We start from the raw sequence: 13,978 nt of genomic DNA, 5'->3' as shown, positions 1-13,978 counted from the left end.
AAGTGTGCAGTCCCTTTAAATGTGATGGCCAGAACTCCCTTTGGAGTTCGGTGATGCTTGAGCCAGTTTGGTATAATGGTTAAGTGCGTGGACTCTTACCTGGGAGAACCAGGTTTGATTCACCATTTCTCCACTTGCAGCTGCTGGGATGGCCTTGGGTCAGCCATAGCTATCTCAAGAGTTGTCCTTGAAAGGGCAGCTGATGTGAGAGCCCTCTCAGCCCCACCCACCTCACAGGGTGTCTGTTGTGGGGGGGAGAAGATATAGGAGATTGTAAGCCTCTCTGAGTCTCTGATTCAGGGAGAAGGGCGGGGTATAAATCTGCAGTCTTCTTCTTCTTGTCACAACCTTGCTCCTGGCTCTACTCCAATGTCTCCTGGCTCCACCCCCAAAGTCCCCAGATATTTATTGAATTAGACTTGGCAACCCCAATAGGAAGGCTTCTGAACATTTGTACATGAATCCACAGGCAAAGTTGAGAAGATAACTTTTGCTCTTGCTCTTTGTAAAGCCCTCCTCAGGCGGTGCTGATGGGAAAATGTGGCCTGCTTAAAGGAACCTGGACAACTTTGGCTGTCTGGTAGACTGGAAGCTGCAGATCACCCTTTTCTCCATCGGCTGCAGAAGACCACTGGAGAGAAAAGGGTTGGCTCATAAGAACATAAGAACATAAGAGAAGCCACGTTGGATCAGGCCAACGGCCCATCAAGTCCAACACTCTGTGTCACACAGTGGCAAAAAATTTTATATACACATATACACTGTGGCTAATAGCCACTGATGGACCTGTGCTCCATATATTTATCTAAACCCTTCTTGAAGGTGGCTATACTTGTGGCCGCCGCCACCTCCTGTGGCAGTGAATTCCACATGTTGATCACCCTTTGGGTGAAGAAGTACTTCCTTTTATCCGTTTTAACCTTTCTGCTCAGCAATTTCATCGAATGCCCACGAGTTCTTGTATTGTGAGAAAGGGAGAAAAGTACTTCTTTCTCTACTTTCTCCATCCCATGCATTATCTTGTAAACCTCTATCATGTCACCCCGCAGTCGACGTTTCTCCAAGCTAAAGAGCCCCAAGCGTTTCAACCTTTCTTCATAGGGAAAGTGCTCCAGCCCTTTAATCATTCTAGTTGCCCTTCTCTGGACTTTCTCCAATGCTATAATATCCTTTTTGAGGTGCGGCGACCAGAACTGCACACAGTACTCCAAATGGGACCGCACCATTGATTTATACAGGGGCATTATGATACTGGCTGATTTGTTTTCAATTCCCTTCCTAATAATTCCCAGCATGGCGTTGGCCTTTTTTATTGCAGACGCACACTGTCTTGACATTTTCAGTGAGTTATCTACCACAACCCCAAGATCTCTCTCTTGGTCAGTCTCTGCCAGTTCACACCCCATCAACTTGTATTTGTAGCTGGGATTCTTGGCCCCAATGTGCATTACTTTGCACTTGGCCACATTGAACCGCATCTGCCACGTTGACGCCCACTCACCCAGCCTCAACAGATCCCTTTGGAGTTCCTCACAATCCTCTCTGGTTCTCACCACCCTGAACAATTTAGTGTCATCCGCAAACTTGGCCACTTCACTGCTCACTCCCAACTCTAAATCATTTATGAACAAGTTAAAGAGCATGGGACCCAGTACCGAGCCCTGCGGCACCCCACTGCTTACCGTCCTCCACTGCGAAGACTGCCCATTTATACTCACTCTCTGCTTCCTATTACTCAGCCAGTTTTTGATCCACAAGAGGACCTGTCCTTTTACTCCATGACTCTCAAGCTTTCTAAGGAGCCTTTGATGAGGAACTTTATCAAAAGCTTTCTGGAAGTCAAGGTAAACAACATCTATTGGGTCTCCTTTGTCCACATGTTTGTTCACCCCCTCAAAGAAATGTAACAGGTTAGTGAGGCAAGATCTTCCCTTGCAGAACCCATGCTGAGTCTTCCTCAATAACCCGTGTTCATCAATGTGCCTACTCATTCTGTCCTTGATAATGGTTTCTACCAACTTTCCCGGTATTGAAGTCAGACTGACTGGCCTGTAATTTCCCGGATCTCCTCTGGAACCCTTTTTAAAGATGGGGGTGACATTTGCTACCTTCCAGTCCTCAGGAACGGAGGCAGATTTCAATGAAAGATTACAGATTTTTGTTAGAAGATCCACAAGTTCAACTTTGAGTTCTTTCAGAACTCTCGGATGTATGCCATTCGGACCCGGTGACTTATTAGTTTTTAATTTGTCTATCAGTTGTAGGACCTCCTCTTTTGTCACCTCAATCTGACTCAGGTCTTTCAACACCCCTTCCAAAATTAGTGGTTCTGGGGCGGGCAAAAAGTTCTCGTCTTCCACAGTGAAGACGGAGGCAAAAAATTCATTTAGCTTCTCAGCCATTTCCCCATCCTCCTTCAGTAATCCTTTTACCCCATGGTCATCTATGGCTCTTTGGAATGGAAGGGTTAGCCATGCTAAGTCAAAATGAAACTAAGTCCAGCGGTACTTTGTCCCTTTTTTGCCTGTCAAGTCACAGCTGATTTATGGTGACTCCAGCAGGTTTTCAAGTTAAGAAAGGTTCAAACGGGTTGAACGGCCCATCGTAGGGGTGGCCAAACTTGCTTAACATAAGAGCTGCAAAAAATAAACATCAGATGTTTGAGAGCCGCAAGACTGGAACTTCATATGTTTGAGAGCCGCGAGACAGGAAGGGAGGGAGACAGGCAGGCAAGTAAATAGATGAGGGGAGGAAAGACTGAAAGAAAGCAACTTTAAATGCATTCTCCAAGCCCCCATCTGGCGAGGAGAGAAGAGGAGGATCATATCACTTGAGAGGTGATAGGGTCACCATCTTCAAGTACTTGAAGGGCTGTCATCTAGAGGATGGTGTGGAATTGTTTTCTGTGGCCCCGGAAGGCAGGACCGGAACCAATGGGTTGAAATTAAATCAAAAGAGTTTCCGGCTCAACATCAGGAAGAACTTCCTGACCGTTAGAGCGATTCCTCAGTGGAACAGGCTTCCTCGGGAGATGGTGGGCTCTCCTTCCTTGGAGGTTTTTAAACAGAGGCTAGATGGCCATCTGACAGCAATGAAGATCCTGTGAATTTAGGGGGAGGGGTTTGTGAGTTTCCTGCATTGCATAGGGGGTTGGACTAGATGACCCTGGAGGTCTCTTCCAGTTCTATGATTCTATGACTATTAAGAGCGATTTCTCAGTGGAACAGGCTTCCTCAGAAGGTGGCGGGCTCTCCTTCCTTGGAGGTTTTTAAGCAGAGGCTAGATGGCCATCTGACAGCAATGAAGATCCTGTGAATTTAGGGGGAGGTGTTTGTGAGTTTCCTGCATTGTGCAGGGGGTTAGACTAGATGACCCTAGAGGTCCCTCCCAATTCGATGATTCTAAGTGATTTAAAGAGGCAAATGCCTTTTCCAAGTCAGCTGACTGGGCGGTGGGGGCTTTGAGAGCCACACAATATGTGTGAACATGCCCCATGGGGCTCCCGAGCCACCGTTTGGCCACCCTTGGCCTATCAGCTAAGACCTTGATGAGAAATTGAGCCAGAGACGGTTTTGCCACTGCCTGCCTCTGTGTTGTGACCCTGGATTTCCTTGGTGGTCTCCCATTCAAATCCTAACTAGAACCAATCCTGTGCAATTCGTGCTCGAAGAAAACCCCTGGCCCAGTCACTCTTTTTCAGCCTAACCTCCTTCGTAGGGTTGTTGCGACGATAAATGGGGAAGGGGGGGACCATCTACACTGTCCCGAAGTCATTGGAGGAAGGGCCAGGTGGAAACATGAAAGAATGGCAGATGTTTTCAGATTCAGTCTTTGGTTTCTCCAGTTAAAGGCTCTCCAGTGCTAGAAAATACTAATGGACCCTGGAGGACCAGCATTTTATATGTGTAGAGACAGAGGCACTGATCAGCTTGCAACTTAGGCTGCAAGGGATAGCTCCTGTGTGGCTTAGTGGGAGAGCATCTGCTTGGCATGCAAGAAGGTCCCCGGTTCAATCCCCAGCAGCATCTCCAGTTAAAAAGGACCAGGCAGGAGGTGATGGGAAAGACCTCTGCCTGAGACCCTGGAGAGCCATGGAGAAAGGCCATAGCTAGGTGGTAGAGCCTCTGCTTGGCATGCAAAAGGTCCCAGGTTCAATCCCCAGCAGCATCTCCAGTTAAAAGGGACCAGGCATCAGGTGATGGGAAAGACTTTCCACCTGAGACCCTGGGGTGCTGCTGCCAGTCTGAGTAGACAATACTGACCTTGATGGACCAGGGGGTCTGATTCAGTAGAAGGCAGCTCCATATGTCCCACTCCGGGATCAGGTAGCCGATATGTCCTCTCAACATTTAGGCTCAAACTCCTTTAGCAAAGATGTCTGCTGAGTGCCCTTTGATTTAGGAGGGGGCATAGCTCAGTGGTAGAGCCTCTGCTTGGCATGCAGAAGGCCCCAGGTTCAATCCCCAGCATCTCCAGTTAAAAAGACCAGGCAGGAGATGATGGGAAAAACCTCTGCCTGAGATCCTGGAGAGCCATGAAGTGGGGCTGTAGCTCAGTAGTAGAGCCTCTGCTTGGCATGCAGGAGGCCCCAGGTTCAATCCCCGGCATCTCCAGTTAAAAGGACCAGGCAGGAGGTGATGGGAAAGACCTCTGCCTGAGACCCTGGAGAGCCATGGAGAGAGGTCATAGCTAGGTGGTAGAGCCTCTGCTTGGCATGCAAAAGGTCCCAGGTTCAATCCCCAGCATCTCCAGTTAAAAGGACCAGGCAGGAGGTGATGGGAAAGACCTCTGCCTGAGACCCTGGAGAGCCATGGAGAGGGGCCATAGCTAGGTGGTAGAGCCTCTGCATGGCATGCAAAAGGTCCTCCCAGGTTCAATCCCCGGCATCTCCAGTTAAAAGGACCAGGCAGGAGATGATGAGAAAGACCTCTGCCTGAGACCCTGGAGAGCTGCTGCCAGTCTGAGTAGACAAGACTGACCTTGGGGCTGATTCAATAGAACAGGGGTGGCCAACGGTAGCTCTCCAGATGTTTTTTGCTTACAACTCCCATCGGCTCCAGCCATTGGCCATGCTGGCTGGAGCTGATGGGAGTTGTAGGCAAAAGACATCTGGAGAGCTACCATTGGCTACCCCTGCAACAGAAGGCCGCTTCATGTATAAGGCATTTATATGATAACAGAGGCTCTGCAGGAAAGATTCAGCACATGCGGTGTTAGCACCAGAGCAGGGAGGCAGCATGTTGGTTCCCCCCCCCCAAGAGAGGGATGTATTTGGGCAAATCTGGGGAAGAGAGAAGAAAGTCCGCAGCAGAAATGGAGCCCAGCATACCCTGAAAAATTTCTCCTCTCCCTGTCACTCTCTCTCAGCCTGTCCTACCTTGCAGGGTTGTTGTGAGGATAATACTGAGGAGAGGAGAATGATGTCAGCTGCTTTAGGGACCCATTGGGTACCTGGATGGGAAACCACCAAGAAAGACTGGGGGTGTTGCACAGAGGTAAACAGTGGCAAGCCACCTCTGCTTGTCTCTTGCCTGGAATAACCTGAGGTCATGGCAGCAGCTCAAGCAAAACTTCTGGAGAGGAGGCGGCTGAGAGGTGATAGGACCACCATCTTCAAGGACTTGAAGGGCTGTCATATAGAGGATGGTGCAGAATTGTTTTCTGTGGCCCCACAAGGTAGGACCAGAACCATCGGGTTGAAATTAAATCAGAAGATGAGCACATGCAATGTCTAACACCATGGCAGGGAGGCAGCATGTTTGCCCCCACCCCCCCAAGAGAGGGATGTGTCTGGGACTGACTGATGGCAAATATGGAGGAGAGAGGAGAACGTTTGTAGCAGAAATGGAGCCTATCGTGCCCTGAAAAGTTTCTCCTCTCCCTGTCACTCACTGACCCACCTCACAGAATTGTTTTGAAATTAAATCAGAAGAGTTTCCAGCTCAACATTAGGAAGAACTTCCTGAGAGTTAGAGCAGCTCCTCAGTGGGACAGGCTTCCTCAGGAGGTGGTGGGCTCTCCTTCCTTGGAGGTTTTTAAACAGAAGCTAGATGGCCATCTGACAGCAATGCAAATCCTATGAATTTAGGGGGGAGGTATTTGTGAATTTCCTGCATTGTGCATGGGGTTGGACTAGATGACCCTGGAGGTCCCTTCCAACTCTAGGATTCTATGATTCTTTGTCCACCTGTCCCTCTTTCTTGCTTGTTTTAACATTCAGCCCAATGATGAGGAGTTCTGGGGAACTCCAAAACCAGCACAACATTTTTGTTCTGTGATTTCAGTTAGTCCTACTAAAATCTATAATACAGATTTGGGGGTTCAACTTCACGTTGGTTCTTCTGCAATGCAGAGCCTTTAGCAAGAGGATGGATTCAAAGGAAGAGAGGAACAGCTGTGGGGGAGAAAAGCTGTCTTCCTAACACCCCGGCTCACAGCCGTTGCTTCAGAGAGCAACAGAGAAGAAACCCGGCTGCTTTTCATCTACCATTCGCAGAACATCAGATGGAAAATCCTCCGGCAGACTCAAAAAATGGTGTCATGGATCTTTAAAAATCTGGCAGGCTTGAATCCCCAATTAAAGCTTGTTTTGAATCTTAATTAAATCTCTGGGTTTTGAAAAATAAAGGTTTAATGTGAGGTCAGGGATGCGTCTATGAGCACTCCAAAAGTATTCCTAGCCCCCAGCGCTATAAATAACCATTTCTAGGCCTGACTCACATTCTTTCCCCCCCCCTTCTTTTTTTAAAAAAAAGCAGCCGCTGCTGCGATCCTTATTTATACTGCAAACTGCATCACAACCTCCAATTTAATATTTAGTTATGATGTGGTTAACAATATTACATGCCAGACGTTTGGCTCTTTATTTACTTACAATGTTGTCTTTGCCCGCTGCCAAACCCGCCCCTGCTCCAATGAGCGAGCGAAGGCCAAGTTATTAACAATTATTACCTTTTTACAGTCGCTTTTGGCAGCCCGTCGCTTTTTTGGTGGTCTAATAATTTCAAAGCGGGGGGGGGGGGAGGGCAGCTTTGAAATCGGAGCCCGGAGGCCTGAGAGCTCCACAGACTGAGGGCCTTACCCTTTGCGGGCTGCCTCCAACTCATTTCCTATTGTGAATCATTTTTCCACCCCATGTTTGCCCGGCGACGAGGGCTCAGGTTTAGTCCCGCAATGGAAGAAAGGACACCTCCCTCAAGAAAAGTAGACCCTATGGATATCAATGAGCCACGTCCAACACCTGTGTTTCGAACCAGGTGGGGGGAGAAAGCAGATCGTGACGTGGGAATGTAAGAAAGAGCCCTTCGGGAGCAGATCAAGGGACCATCTAGCCCAGTGTACTGTTGCCAACAGTGGTCAGCCAACTGTTTCTGGGAAGCCCACAAGGAAAGCATTGAAAACAGCCACTCTCCATCAGCTGGCCAATTTGCTGGTGGGCCACTTAGCGCTTTGCGGGGTCCTGACATTTTTGCAAACCTTTATTCCGCCCCTAGGGTTGCCAGCCCCCAAGGGAGGCCTGGAGATCTCCTGGAATTACAGGTGGTCCCCAGCCTACAGAAATCCCCTGCAGAAAATGGCTGCTTTGGAGGCTGTAGAGTAGAGCCGTTCACAGATCTTATGTATGGAGAGCGGGTGGCGAAACTTGCTTAACGTAAGAGACTAGGGTTGCCAAGTCCAGTTCAAGAAATATCTGGGGACTTTGGGGGTGGAGCCAGGAGACATTAGGGGTGGAGCCAAGATCAAGGTTGTGACAAGCATAATTGAACTCCAAAGGGAGTTCTGGCCAACACATTTAAAGGGACGGCACACTTTTTCAATTCCTTCCTTCCATAGGAAATAATAAAGGATAGGGGCACCTTCTTTTGGGGCTCATAGAATTGGACCCGCTGGTCCAATCTTTTTGAAACTTGGGGGGTATCTTTGGGAGAGGCACTAGATGCTATACTAAAAATTTGGTGCCTCTATCCCAAAAAACAGCTCCCCCAGAGCCCCAGATACCCACGAATCAATTCTCCATGATTTTCTATGGGAATAAATCTCCATAGGGAATAACAGAGTTCCCAGCAGACATTTCCCTCCCCTCCCCCTGCTTTCTGACGACCCTGAAGCGGGGGGAGGGCCTTCAAACTGGGGGATCCCCTGCCCCCACCTGGGGATTGGCAACCCTATAAGAGACACATAAAATAAACGCCCAATGTTTGAGAGCCACAAAACATGAGCGTTAGATGTTTGAAAAGGAAGGAAGGAAGGAAGGAAGGAAGGAAGGAAGGAAGGAAGGAAGGAAGGAAGGAAGGAAGGAAGGAAGGAAGGAAGGAAGGAAGGAAGGAAAGGGAGAGGTAGAACAAAAGCAACTTTAACTTTAAATGCATTCTCCAAGCTGCCATCTGGCTTTGCTCAGAGAAGTGATGTAAAAAGACAAATGCCTTCTCCAAGCCAGCCAATGGGGTGGTGGGGGTTTCAAGAGCCACACAATATATGTGAAAGAGCCACATGTGACTCCTGAGCCTGTGACATCCCTGGTTCGAAGCATGCAAATGGCTAGTTTATTGACACCCATTTAAAACACACCTTTCTTGCACGAGAAGAATTTGATGTGGGAGGGGGACAATGCAATGATATGGCAGCCTCAGGATTGCTTCTAGCTGGGGGTTCAGAAATACCCAGAGATCTGGGAGGTGGAGCCTGAAGAGGGCAGGGTTTGGAGAGGGGCGGGGCATAAGGCCACCATGTCCACCTTCCAAAGCAGCCATTCTTTCCAGGCAGGGTTGCCAATCCCCAGGTGGAGACAGGGGATCCCTCAATTTGGAAACACTCCCCCTGCTTCAGGGTCATCAGAAAGCAGGTGGGGGGGATGTCTGTTGGGCACTCCATTATTCCCTGTGGAGACAGATTTCCTTAGGGTAGAATGGAGAATTGATCTGTGGGTATCTGGGGCTCTGGGGGGCTGTTTTGTGAGGTAGAGGCACCAAATATTCATCATAGCATCTGGTACCTCTCCTCAAAACACCCTCTCAAGTTTCAAAAAGGTGGACCGGGGGTCCAATTCTATGAGCCCCAAAAGAAGGTGCCCCTGTCCTTCATTCTTTCCAATGGAGGGAAGGCATTTAAAAGGTGTGCAGTCTCTTGAAATGTGAGGGCCAGAAGAACCCTTTTAAAGTTCAAGGATGCTTGTCACAACCTTGCTCCTGACTCCACCCCCAAAGTCTCTGGGCTCCACCCCTAAAGTCCCCCTAAACTGGGCCTGGCGACTCTGTTTCCAGGTGAACCTGGAGATCAGTTGTAATCCCAGGAGATCCAACCACCATGTGAAGTTGAGCAACCCAAATCCTAGATATAATCAAGGCTTTTTTAAAATAAAAAAAAGGAATACACAGGAATGCATTTCCGGCTGGCTTGGTGTCAGGGCATGTGGCCTAACAAGCAAATGAGTTCTTGCTGGGGGAAGGGGTTCTGCAAAAAAGCCCTGTGCAAAACAATGATGGTGTCAGGGGTGTGGCCTAATATGCAAATGATTCTTGCTGGGCTTTTTCTGCCAAAAAAGCCTGTGCAACACAATGATGATGTCAGAGGGTGTGGCTTAATATGCTAATAAGTGTCTGCTGGGGGGTTTCTACAAAAAAGCCCTGTGCAAAACCATGATGGTGTCAGGGTGTGTGGCTTAATATGCAAATGATTTCCTGCTGGGGGTTTTTCCTACAAAGAAGCCCTGTGCAAAACAATGATGTGTCAGGTGTGTGGCCTAATATGCAAATAAGCTCCTGCTGGACTTTTTCTGCAAAAAAAGCCCTGAGCCACACAATGATGATGTCAGGGGTGTGTGGCTTAATATGCAAATGAGTTCCTGCTAGGTTTTTTCTGCAAAAAAACCCTGCGCAAAACAATTGTGTCTGGGGTGTGGCCTAATATGCAAATGAGTTCCAGCTGGACTCTTCCTGCAAAAAACCTGCACCACACAAAGATGGTGTCGGGAGGTGTGGCTTAATATGCAAATGAGTTCCTGCTGGTTTTTGTGGGGGTTTTTTTACAAAAAAGTGCCATGTAAAGCAATGATATTTGTCGGGGGCGGGGTTAATATCCAAATGAGTTCCTGCTGGGTTTTTCTGTGGGAAAAACCCTGTGTGAAACAATGATGTCAGGGGTGTGGTTTAATATGCAAATGAGTTCCTGCTGGGCTTTTTCTGCAAAACAATTATAATGCCATGGGTGTGGCTTAATATGCAAATAAGTTGCTGCTGGGTTTTTTCCTTACAAAAAAGCCCTGCGCAAAATAATGAGGATGTCAGGGATGTGTGGCGTAATATGCAAATGAGTTCCTGCTGGGGGGGTTTCTACAAAAAAGTGTCATGTAAAGCAATGATATTTGTCAGAGGGTGGTTTAATATGCAAATGAGTTCCTGCTGGGGGTTTTTGTGGGGAAAACCCCTGCATGAAACAATTATGTCAGGGGTGTGGCTTAATATGCAAATGAGTTCCTGCTGGGCTTTTTCAGCAAAAAATAAAGCCCTGGATTTAATTAATGCAAAATGATAGTTCTAGTAGGAGCAGTCAGGATGCAGGATTTGAAACCATCCCAGCCTACAAGGAAGAAATGGCTTCGAAACCCTCTTGCCAATCCAGACAGCTGCTTTTACAGTCTGGCTCTCAGGATCGCATCTGTTTCATTTCATGTTGATTCCTTAATTTTTCTTCCATTGAACTGAGTCGACAAAAAAAAAAACCCACCAGTTCTCCCCTTTGGGTTTCCGTATGTTTGTGGTGGGCATTTACAAACGAGAGCACAATTCGCTCTTCGTTTGCTTTTCCTTGTTTTTATTTTTTCGCTCCAGAGGGGTTCCTGTAAAAACCCACGCTCAGCAGACCAAGCTGAATCCCTGCCCTTGCTCGGTGGAGCTGCATTTTCCAAAAAAAAGAACATCACACTTCCTCGCCTTCTGCACATATATATCTGCATTGCACGCAAAGGAGAGAAAACCCCACGGACGCATTTCGGTTGGTAAAATTTTGGTCTGGAAATTTGCGGTCGCTCTTCCGAGCAATCTGGAGGGAAGCATCGAGGTCTGTAGAAGATTTATGTCAAAAATCCTGCTGCTGCTGCTTCTTCTCACTTCTTCAAATAGAAACTGGTATCCCTTGGTCACAGGCGCCCTTCCCAGAAAGCCTTTTCTAAAAAGACGTAGGCAGAATGGAAATTATGATGGCCTGCTCTCATAACAGCCACCGGAGAGTCCCAAGTCCTGCAAAAGCAGGATAATGGGTTACAGAGGCATTTAAAATGTAAAAAAAGGAGCTTTAAGAATTGGTTGACATTCTTTCAGGTTAAAATGAGGCTTGGTAATAAGTAAGTGGCAGGAACGAAAGGATATAAGAAGAAGATTCCACGCTGGCTTCAAGGATGTAGTGGCCCCTTTGCCCCAAGTCTGAAGGGAAAGAGGCCTCTGCTCTCCTTTCATGCCAAAGACACAACAGATATTTCACACAGTATGGTTGTCGTGGTTAAGTGTGCAGGCTCTTATCTGGGAGAACCGGGTTTGATTCCCTACTCCTCCACTTGCAGCTGCTGGAATGGCCGTGGGTCAGCCATAGCTCTGGCAGAGGTTGTCCTTGAAAGGGCAGCTGCTGTGAGAGCTCTCTCAGCCCCACCCACCTCACAGGGTGTCTGTTGTGGGGGAGGAAAATAAAGGAGATTGTAAGCCACTCTGAGACTCTGAGATTTGGAGTGGAGGGTGGGATATAAATCCAATATCTTCTATCTTTCTTCTTCTTCTCCTTCCCCACTCCTCCACTTGCAGCTGCTGGAAAAGACTTCGGTCAGCCATAGCTCTCGCAGAGTTGTCCTTGAAAAGGCAGCTGCTGTGAGAGCCCTCTCAGCCCCACCCACCTCACAGGGTATCGGTTGTGGAGGAGGAAGATAAAGGAGATTGTAAGCTGCTCTGAGACTCAGATTCAGAGCGGAGGGTAGGATATAAATCCAGTATCTTCTATCCTTCTTCTTCTTGTCTTTGCTGCTAATCTTCAGATTAGGAAATTCCTGGAAATTTCAGGGGTGGAACCTAGGGTGCGTGGGGCTTAAGGAGGGGAGGAATCTCATCAGGGTATAATACCCTAGAATCTGCTCTCTGAAGCAGCCCTTGGACCTGATCTCTGTAGCATGGAGATTAGTTGTAATTCCAGGATATCACCTGGTCCCGCCTGGAGGTAGGGTTGCCAACTTTTTCTTGGGAAATATCTGGAGACTTGGGCGGTAGAATCTGGACAGGGAGAGGTTTGGGGAGGGGCTTCGGCAGGGTACAATGACATAGAGTCCAACCTCTAAAGCAGCCATTTTCTCCAGGGGAACTGAGATCCATAGTCTGGAGTGCAATTGTAATTCCAGGAGATCGCCAGTCCCCACCTGGAGGGTGGCAAGCCTACCCTGAGGCTGGCAATCCTACACAAACTGCACTGCACCAATTTATTTTATTGGTTGACCAGCTCTTCATTTAATCAGCCAGTGGTTTATCTATTAGCTAGTAACATGTTTTGCATTTTTTAAAAGTCCTATGGTTTTTTTTATGTGCTATCAACTTGCAACTGACTTATGGCAACCCAGCAAGGGGCTTTCCAGGGAAGCAGAGGTGGTTGGCCATTGCCTTCCTCTGCAGAGACTTCCTTGGTGGTCTCCCATCCAAGACTTTTGGCAACTGCAGCAAGGATCTTACCAGAGAAGGGAGAAGCAGAGGTGGTTGGCCATTGCCTTCCTCTGCAGAGTCTTCCTTGGTGGTCTTCAGTCCAAGTACTGACCCCAGCAAGGGGCTTTCAAGACAAGTGAGAAGCAGAGGTGGTTGGCCATTGCCTTCTTCTGCAGAGTCCTCCTTGGTGGTCTTCCATTCAAGAACTGACCCCAGCAAGAGGCTTTCAAGGCAAGTGAGAAGCAGAGGTGGTTGGCCATTGCCTTCCTCTGAAGAGACTTCCTTGGTGGTCTCCCATCCAAGACTTTTGGCAACTCCAGCAAGGATCTTACCAGAGATGGGAGAAACAGAGGTGGTTTGCCATTGCCATTGCCTTCCTCTGTAGAGCCTTCTTTGGTGGTCTCCCATCCAAGAACTGACCCCAGTAAGGGGCTTTCAAGGCAAGTGAGAAGCAAATGTGGTTTGCCATTGCCTTCCTCTGCAGAGTCTTCCTGGGTGGTCTCTGCTGTCGGACCTGCTGATGGTGCCTGGGTTTGGGCCACTGTGCGACACAGAGTTTTGGACTGGAGGGGCCATTGGCTTGATCCAACATGGCTTATCTCATGTTCTTATGTCTGGGGTTTTGATGCTCTGCATTCTTGGTGCTTGGAGGGAAACAGCAAAAGGGCTTCTGGAATTCTGGCCCTGCTGGTGGACCTCCTGATGGCATCTGGGTTTTGGCCACTGTGTGACACAGAGTGTCGGACAGGATGACTTGATCCAACATGGCTTCTCTCATGTTCTTAAGAACATAAGAGAAGCCATGTTAGATCAGGCCACTGGCCCATCCAGTCCAACATTCTGTGTCACACAGCGGCCAAATATACATATATATTGTGTGTGTGTATACATATATATATTGTGTGTATATATATATATACACACACACACACACACTGTGGCTAATAGCCACTGATGGACCTCTGCTCCATATTTTTATCTAACCTCCTCTTGAAGGTGGCTATGCTTGTGGCCGCCACCACCTCCTGTGGCAGTGAATTCCACATGTTAATCACCCTTTGGGTGAAGAAGGACTTCCTTTTATTCATTTTAACCTGTCTGCTCAGCAATTTCATCGAATGCCCACGAGTTCTTGTATTGTGAGAAAGGGAGAAAACTATTTCTTTCTCTACTTTCTCCATCCCATGCATTATCTTGTAAACCTCTGTCATGTCACCCCGCAGTCGACGTTTCTCCAAGCTAAAGAGCCCAAGTGTTTCAGCCTTTCTTCATAGGGAAGGTGTTCCAGCCCTTTAATCATTCTAGTTGCC

The sequence above is a fragment of the Heteronotia binoei genome, chromosome 5 (genome assembly GCF_032191835.1).
Source record: "Heteronotia binoei isolate CCM8104 ecotype False Entrance Well chromosome 5, APGP_CSIRO_Hbin_v1, whole genome shotgun sequence".
Taxonomy (NCBI): domain Eukaryota; kingdom Metazoa; phylum Chordata; class Lepidosauria; order Squamata; family Gekkonidae; genus Heteronotia; species Heteronotia binoei.
This window is presented reverse-complemented; position numbering follows the sequence as displayed.